Raw genomic sequence first — 9,393 nt, 5'->3', positions numbered from 1 at the left:
GTGGACTCTATCGTGGGCTCCCCTAATTCCTGTTTTCAGGCACACCCTCTTCCCTTCAACACTTGGACATCCCTGTCTGTCCTCTGCTCACCAGTATAGACACATGCTCAAGCTTCCAGATGAATTTTCTCCCCCACATGTCTTCACTGCAGCCTACTGACCAGGGGCCTTGATAACTGAGTTGGGACCTGTTCTTGATGAGCAGGTACCCACCCCACATGACTTCAGTCCTCCAAAAATCCCTATCATCTACCAATTCAACATTTCAACAGATGTCACACAAATCATTCCCATTTAACGCTTCCAAAACGCAATCCCACTGCTCTCTTTGGCAACCATAGGAGTCACAATAGATTCTTCATTCTATCTCATTTACAGTTTCTAAGATTTTCATTCTACTCCACATCTTTCATACTCATCCTGGTCCAAGCCTTCATTTCATCTCTGAATCATTGTAATGACCCTGCATCCAGTATCCATCCTCTCCAATCTGTGGTCCATACCAGTAATGTCAAATTCAAATAGAAACTTACCTGAGCGGTGCCTTTTGACTCAAAAAACCCCCTCCAAAACATTAACAAATGTTTTTTATAAAATTGTATTATTTATTTTATTAAATGTTCCCCAATTACACTTGAATCTAATTCATTCATTCTCTGGGATGGCTTAGTTACCTTTACACAGCTGCCACTTGGCTATTTAAAATATACAGACCTGACCATGCCATTCCTCTGCTCAAGAAGCTTCTATTTGCTTCTTAGTATTTTTAGGATGAAATGCAAACTTCTCTGCCATTGAAAGTCATTCACAATTTGGTTTCAAGCAGTTCTTTTCAGGTAGAACATAGAATATTTCCTCTCACACCCTGTACATGCCAGCAAAATGAGCTACTTTCTAATTAGTATTTTCCTTCTTTTGGTTATTTCTTAAAGAGCCTGTACCACAGGACTGGAATGTTTTCCCTCCTCAAATGTACAACATGAAACTTTTAGTTTCCTTCAAAGCTCAGCTGAAATGCTACCTCCTTCAAGAGAACTTTCCTGATTCGTTCTGTTGTCAGCCTCCACTTCCCCACTTTTACCCTCCCCCCCAACCAACTATGTATTTATTTTGTATATATCCAGAATGTATAATTCTTTACTGCAGAAACAGATTGTCTTAATTTTTTATTATATTCTCAGCACCTGGGAGGCAATTCCAATGGGGTAGTCAAGAGGCAACAAGGGCCTGAGCTAGGATGATGGTTGTATGAGAGGAAAGATTTCATATTTGAGAAAAGTTGTAGAGATAGAAAGGGTATATTCTAACATAAGACTGAGTGTGTGAAGTAAGTAAAGAGAATGACTTTGAGACTATGTACCTTGAGAAAGGAAGAGGGGTAGTTTTGGGGTTGGAAAGGGGAAGATTAGTATTACTTTTGGACCATTTTGAATTAGAGAGCCTACAGGATATACAGCTTAAAGTGTCCCATAAGTGGTTAGAAACGCTTGACTGGAGCTCAGGAGAGAGATTAGAGCTGGATATACAGACTTTGGGAATAAACTGTCCAGATATAATGAAACTATGACTGTTGATCAGTTCACCAATTGAGAGTATAGAGGGGAAAGAAAAAAGACAGTGTAGGATAGAATTTAAAATATATCAAAAACACACCCTAGTATTTAAACTCTCCACACTCTTAAAGATAATCTACCCACTTCTCCCTCCTATTTCTAGTTCAATTGAAACATTTAAGCACTTTTTATGTGGAGTACTTTACTAGACACTGGGAAAGAGGGCAAGAAACAAGGTCTAATATAGATATTATCCTGTCCTCTTAAAACTTATACTCTCATGTGAACATGATAATATAAATAACTACCATATGAAATACATAATTATTACTATAATCAATGACCTCTGTACAAGCCTTCTCTATTTTGTCACTTTTAAAAGCTATCAATCTGACTCTTCCTTCCCACATATACTTTTTCAAAAAAATTTTAAAATATCTGTTCTCATTGATAGACCACTTAATTATTATTAGTGAAGTAGCAATCATAGTTTTGCACAATCCTGGACCCAAATATGTATCAAAAGTGGCTTCTTTGAAATAGAAAAACTCCCTTGAGAGTTAATTTACTACTGATTAGTTGAATACCAATATGTCTGTTTACTACAAATTATCCTTACATTCATTACTTTGTATCTCTAGATCTCATTGAACCAATTTGCCAGTGTTTGTCCTTTCTCAAAGAGGCCCAAGACATTTCAGATATGCATATGATAGCATTCAGAAGGAACAAAGTCAAGAGGAATTAAGGCTTGATGAGAGTGAAAGAGGGATGTGTAAAAGCTTGAAACTTAACATTAAAAGCATTAAAAGGGGTGGCTAGGTGGCACAGTGGATAGAACACTGGCCCAGGAATCAGGAGAACCTGAGTTCAAATTCGACCTCAGACACTTAATAATTCCCTAGCTGTGGCCTAGGGCAAGCCACTTAATCCCATTTGCCTTGCAAAAACCTAAAAAAACCAAAAACAAAAACAAAAAGCATTATAAAAAAACACAAAAAAAAATGCCCATGGGGCACTAGGTGGAGAAGTGGATCAGGAGTACCTGAGTTTGAATCCAGCCTCCCACACTTAATAATTACTTAGCTGTATGGCCTTGGGCAAGCCACTTAACTCCATTTGCCTTGTAAAAACTTAAAAAAACAAAACCAAACCAAAAAAACTCAAACCTTAAGATCCTGGCTACTGGTCCTATCACTTTCTGCCATATAGTGGGAGAAGAAATAGAGTTAGTGAGTGTCCAAGATTTCATGTTCTTGGCTTCAAAGATCACAACAGAAGACTCTTGCTCCTTGAAAGGAAATTTCTGGCAAATCTAGACAGCATACTAGAAAGCAGAGGTATCACCTTGTGGACAAAAGTTAATTGAGTCAAAGTTATGGTTTTCCTAGTAGTGATGGATAGCTACTAGGATTGAAGAATTGGATTCTAAGGAAAGCTGAGCTCTGCAGAGCTTATTAGAGCTTAGAATGTGGCGCAAGAGGACTTTTGAGAGTTCCCTAGATAGCAAGGAGGGCAAATCAGTCAATACTTGAATTAGTTGAGACTATTCACAGGAAGATCAAATACTGAAGGTGAAGCTTAAATATGTTTAAATACATGTATGAGAAGATAGGACTCATTGGAAAAAACCTGATGTTGGGAAAGACTGAAAGTGAAAGGAAAGGGGAATGGCAAAGGATGAGATGGGTTATAGGACAATTTATGTTTGTCCTTTATTGTTTTTTTTAAGGTTTTTGCAAGGCAAATGGAGTTAAGTGGCTTGCCCAAGGCCACACAGCTAGGTAATTAAGTGTCTGAGACCGGATTTGAACCCAGGTGCTCCACTGTGCCACCTAGCCGCCCTTGTCATTTCATCAGGGAGGCGATGTTATGGCAAGCACGTGAGTGAACTGGATGTGAGTGAGGGGAGTCACTTTCTCCTCCAGAGTCATCTGGTCCAGTGGCCAGATAGGAATCAGGACAACTGGAGATGGTTCTGGATGGGAGACATCAGGTTTAAGTGACACGTCCAACCAGTAAGTGGCAAGTGTCTGAGGCTGGATTCCAATTCCCAACGTCCTGACTCCAAGGCCGATGCTCTGTCCTCTACAGGGGCTTGGACAGACAAGAGAGAACAGAAGGGCCAGTCACGAGGAGTTGGGCAGGACTAGATACAGAGAAAGGAGTCAAGTTCACGGAGATGCTCATGAAAGCCTGACTCCCAACCCAGTAAACTTGGGTCTTCACCCACAGGCACAGCCTGGAACATGTCATTTAGCAGTCGGCCTCTTTGGATTGGCTCTTCCCTGTCCGACCGCCTCTTTGGATTGGCTCTTCCCTGAGTGACCGCCACGCCCACACCCCCACGAAACCACGCCCACGCCTCCTATAGGGTCTCACCCCTCTCGCTTCTCTTCTCCGCCCCGCCCACTTCCCCTTTGGCGCATGCGCACTCCGCACGCAGAGCAGGCCCCTCCTCCAGGGGGCGGGATAGATCGACGTCATCAGGGAGCGCGGGGAAGAGGCGCTGCGGTAAGCTAGGCGCCGGCCGGCTGCTGCCGGGGGTTTCTGAGGGAGAGTCGGGGGTCGCCGAGGTGTCTGGGACCCTGACCGTGAGACCCTGACCTCGGGGCTCGGGCTCGTCCCGCATTGTTGAGGGCGGTGGGGCCGGAGCGGGGGTCGCTCCGGAGCCCGGGAGCTGCCGCCGCTGTGCAGCGGAGGAAGCCGAGGCCGGGAAGCCTTTCCGGGGCCCCTTGAGCCTCTTAAAGTCGGGCCCCCCGGAATCCCAGCCCTGGAGCTTCTCTGCCATTGTCCGGCCCCGGCTGCGCTGCGTGCAGACGGAAGCGTGAATGAGGGGCCGCGCCTGGGGGGGCACAGCGCTTGGGGAGCCCCCTTGCACCCCGAATACATGCAGTGACTTGTAGAGCCTGGATGGCTGTCTGAGAGGCAGAATTCGGGAGCGAGTGCCTCCCAGCCCCGAGGGGCACCTGCCCAGAGGGGAAAGTGTATGGACAGACAGACAGCCAGGAAGTTTGGAGCAAGTCCAGAGAGAGAGACAGGTGGACGCAGGGTTTGCGCAGGCTTTTGCAGCGAGGATTTCTGTGTTTTACCATGTAGTACACGGCCAGATCTTTATTTTAGGAGTTTGAGGGCTGCCAGGTGGGTAGGTTGGAGAGGGGGCACTGCTGGAAGTAGGAATGCCCGGGAGTCTTTTTCCAGGAGTTCAGTGAGATGATGTGGGTGTGTACTAGGAAAGAAGTTGTAGGGGCGGCTAGGTGGCACAGTGGGTAAAGCACCAGCCCTGGAGTCAGGAGTACCAGGGTTCAAATCCAGTCTCAGACACTTAATAGTGACCTAGCTGTGTGGCCTTGGGCAAGCCATTTGCCTTGCAAAAAAAAGCCTAAAAAAAAAAGAAGTTCTACTATGAATGGGTAAGAAGGGGAGAGATATGGGAGCTGTGTAGGCAGAATCCATATTCTCCAACCACTGAGTAGATGCAGAGGGGAGAAAAGAGTTTCTTACCAAAGTTGTGAATCCGAATGATTGAAAGGAAGGTAGATGGTGAGTGCCCAGAATAGATATAAAGGAATGGGGAAGGGACTGGGTTTGGTTTGGTTTTTTAAGAAATGCAACTTTGAGGGGCAGCTAGGTGGCGCAGTGGATAGAGCACCAGCCCTGGAGTCAGGAGGACCTGAGTTCAAATTCGACCTCAGACACTTAATAATTACCTGTGTGGCCCTGGGCAAGCCACTTAACCCCATTTGCCTTGCCAAAACCTAAAACAAAAAAGAAAACAAAAACAAAACAGCAACAAAAAAAGAAATGCAACTTTGAGACATTGAATTGAGATTATAATCCTTCAAAAAATGAAAGAAATATGTTAGACATGAAGTTTATTCTGTATTCTGAGAACCATCTATCCAAGATGACTACCCCAAACAGAGAGAGAGAGAGGAGTTATACATTAAAAGAACAAAGGGATCATTCAAGCTTCTGGTGGATAGTGAATCAGGTTACACATTTACTTACAAATATGTCATTCTTACTTTGCATAGAGAAGATAACTATCTCTTGCCTGATTTAATATTCAACAAACACCGGAATCTTGAGTTTGAGGGCAGGGACTATAATTTCTGCATTTCTTATCACTAGTTCTTAGCCCAATGCCTGAAGAATAAGGAGTTTTGTTTTTTTGTTTTTAGGTTTTGGTAAGGCAAATGGAGTTAAGTGGCTTGCCCAAGGCCACACAGTTAGGTAATTATTAAGTGTCTAAGGCCAGATTTGAACTCAGGGTCCCCTGACTCCAGGACTGGTGCTCTATCCACTGCACCACCTAGCTGACCCCTAGGTTTCCCAAATTCTTATGTCTTTCTGTGATTGTTACAACAGTTAGTAGGAAAGATACACAAACTCATACTCCTTATTTACAGATACCAAATTTAGTCTTTGGCCAGTAGTATAGGCTGTAAAAATGATTAACTTTGACAAGATGCTTTTATAGGACATTCACACTAGCTAACATTTGTATTGTACCTACTTTATGCTAGGCACTTAGCAAATATTTTATTTGGTACAAATATTGACACATTTGACTGAAAGGTGGTTATCCCCATTTTATATTTGTTGAGGAAACTGAGGCAAACAAGTCATGTGACTTGCCCAATGGTCACTCATTTAGTTTATGTCTGAGGTAAGATTTGTACTCAGACCCAGCAGTCCATCAACTTTGCCTCCTGCTGCCTCTTTTTAGGATCTGAATAATTGAAGCTATGAAGATATGCCACTAAGAGTATAGATAGAGAAGAGGAGGTCCAGGACAGAGTCTCTGAGGACACCCATAATTAGTAGGATGTTGTAATAGGATGATCCAGCAAAGGAGCCTGAGAAGGAATGATCAGGAAGGAGAACCAAGAGTGCAGTATAATGGAAGTTAATGGGACTGGAGAGATTCCAGAGTGAGGGGATGGTTAGCTGCCTATGGTCCTAGAAAGATGTAGATTGAGGAATGAGAAAAGGTCACTGGATTTAAGTTACTGAGATCATTCTTATCCTTGGAAAGAAGTTTCATTCCATTGGTGAGGCTGAAAACCAGATTATAGAGGTTTAGAAAAAAGGGTAAAGGAATAGGTAAAGGTAACGGATAAAGATAATTTCTAGGAATTTGGTTGTGGAAGAAAGAGAGTGGAGGAAAGGAGAGGAAGAGAAAGGGGAAGGTATCTGCTTGAAGGAATGTGGGTCATGTCTATTGTTGAAAGGGGAACTGGAATATTTTAGTCTTGTGAAAGAGCCATTATATTTAGAAGAGATTTAAAATGAATGAAATCTGGAATGATTTAAAGAGCAAGTTCTGTGGGGAAACTCCTTGTCTTGGGGTCAGGAGTATAGCATAATAAGTGAGAATTGGCATTGACCAGGCAAAAACGTAGCTTTTCATCAAAAACTGGAAAAGGTGGGGAGAAGATTAGAGAAAATGAAGAGGGAGAAGAGGAAGTCTGATGGATGGCTTCTTTTTTAAGCAGAGTAGAAGACAGAGTACTCTTTTATTTTTAAATTCATTTTTAGTTGGTTTTATTTTTTTCCCAAATGAGAATCCTTCTCTACCTCCTACTTCATCCCCTCCCATTTGAGAAAGCAAGAAAAACAAAATCCCTGACAAGTACAGTTAAGCAAAGTAAATTCCTATATTGGCTAGATCCAAAACAATTTCCTCAGTCTGTATGACAAGTTCATCATCCCCAAAGCTGTTTGTTCATAATATTGTTGTGATTGTATAAATTCTTCTGATTCTAATTACTTCACACTCATCAGTTTATACAAGTCTTGACAGGTTTCTTTGAAACCATTCCCTTCATCACTTCTTATATAACTTTATAACTTGCTTAGCCATTCCCTAATTGGTAGGTACTCCCTCAGTTTTCAATTCTTTACCACTACAAACAAAGCTGTCATAAATATTTTTGTATGCGTGTCTTTTTTTTTTCTCTTTGATCTCTTTGCTGTATAGGCTTAATGGTGGTATTGCTGGTCAAAAGATTCAATTGTAAGTTGAATAGCTTTTTGGCCATAGTACCAACTTATTTTCCAGAATGACTGGACCTGACTAGATATAGAACTAGGGATTCAATGATAACTGATGTCATATGGCCAGATTGGTTAACCTTGAGGTCAAAACTAAACCTTGAGATCAAAACAGGGAACTGGGCTTAGTGTATGGGTGATGGCCTGGGATGACAGGGATGGTTGGAGGAGTTTGTCAAAGGAGGAGAGGATTTGAAATTCTGGATCTTGTAGATGTAAGAGTTCTGAATGATTATGATTCTTATAGCAAGGGTATAAACATTCCTTTATGTGGCCAAGATGGAAGGAAAAGGAAGGTGATGGGAATTTAGTGGGGTGATGAACTAGAAGGACAGTATGCCCATGAGAAAAGTTCCCAAGTGTGAGAGCATGAGTCTTAGAGGGGAGAGAAAAATTCTGAGCTAGGGAAAAGATTAAATAAAGGAGAAAAACTTGGAAGTCAATATGAATTTGTTCCCTGGTATTAAAGCTGGATAGTATGAACATCAGGTGAGATTGCTGAGTATGGTGGCAAAGGTGAAGACTGGAAGTAAGAGGGATTAACAAGAAGTATCCTGCCCTTTCTGGCCCAGGGTGTGGGGGGACATGAAGAAAATACTTTAGTGCTCATTTTGCAAGTACCCTACTAAAACTGGAATGGTACAGAGATTAGCATGCGCTAAGGTGACCTGCACTTTTGTGAAGCCTTCCCTATTTTTAAGCAGAATGAGACAAATTTTCAATTTCTTGGTGGGTAATTAAAAAAAAGCAAAGAGCATCAATTAAATATTGTAAAAAATATATATAGAAATAGAAGGAAGTTCAGGATTGGACCAACAAGTGGGGCAGTTTTGTTCCTGCTCTTAAATTATATATACCTAAAAACAGTATGTAACAAATTGTTTCATACACATCTATTGTCTTCTTTGTATGTTTAAATGTTCATGTATGTTCACATGTATAACAAAAACTGCTTTTGAAAAGTACTCAAGAGGATGACTAGGGGGATGTTAGAACCAATTTTCTATTAGCAAGAAAATAGAAAAATGATGTGAGAGACCTAGGATAAAAGGGAGTTTGTTAATAGAATAGGGAGTTCTAGCAGATTCCATAGAATATAAAGACAGAATTATGTAGGGAGGAAAGGAGGGGAGTTGAATTTCTTTCCAGACACTGATCTTGAACAGTAGATAGAGTGGGTAGGAGCTGGGTTTATTTTTGACCAAGCACAGGAAACAAAAAGTTAACATCATTTGCCCCTCTCAGGCAGGCCTTTTCTCCTTGGTAGGACTGTTTTCATCTATCTTCCCTTAGGCCTTCAGTATATAAATCATGACTTATTTTAATAGAGAGTCTGGGGTCCTAGGCCTTTCCAATCCAGGAGCTGTGCACAGGAGGCTGGAAGCCTTTTCAATGTATTCCATCTATTACTCAGCATAAACTTTACAATGGACAAGATGTGGGTGTGTATGGCTTTGATACTGATTTAAAGGAACTTCAATAGGTTAAGCTGGGGGAGCAGTTGATTTTTTGGAACTTTATACACTTGATACATTCCAGTTTGTGTTACTTCTGGTTCTGTTCATATCACATTTCTATTAACTAAACTCTTAGGGTTTTATCAGACTCTGTGACCTCCCAGCATTATCAGTCTAAATAAACTAAAGGTTTTTTTAATATGTACTAGCACAGGGATACCAAGAAAAACAAAGAAATTCTGCTCATTAGGAAATCTCCAGTGAGTGGGGGAGACGAAATGCAAACTACTACAAGTAAGGGACAAGGTTAAGAGATTATTATT

General features: G+C 41.6%; 1 protein-coding gene across 4 annotated transcripts in view; it reads left to right on the top strand.

Moving 5' to 3' along the window:
• The first annotated feature begins 4,011 nt into the window (after positions 1-4,011).
• Positions 4,012-9,393, top strand: part of ATG7 (autophagy related 7) — a 241,679-nt gene continuing 236,297 nt past the window's right edge. For 3 of the 4 annotated variants that reach the window (XM_074198552.1, XM_074198553.1, XM_074198549.1), the window contains exon 1: positions 4,012-4,067. The gene's annotated coding sequence lies outside the window, so the exon portion shown is untranslated. Of the gene's footprint in view, positions 4,068-5,896; positions 8,103-9,393 lie in introns of those variants that run through there. The other variant, XM_074198551.1, reaches the window with a different exon arrangement.

The sequence above is a fragment of the Macrotis lagotis genome, chromosome 8 (genome assembly GCF_037893015.1).
Source record: "Macrotis lagotis isolate mMagLag1 chromosome 8, bilby.v1.9.chrom.fasta, whole genome shotgun sequence".
Taxonomy (NCBI): domain Eukaryota; kingdom Metazoa; phylum Chordata; class Mammalia; order Peramelemorphia; family Peramelidae; genus Macrotis; species Macrotis lagotis.
Note: the sequence above shows the minus strand (reverse complement) of the source record. Positions and strands in the feature narration are given on the sequence as shown.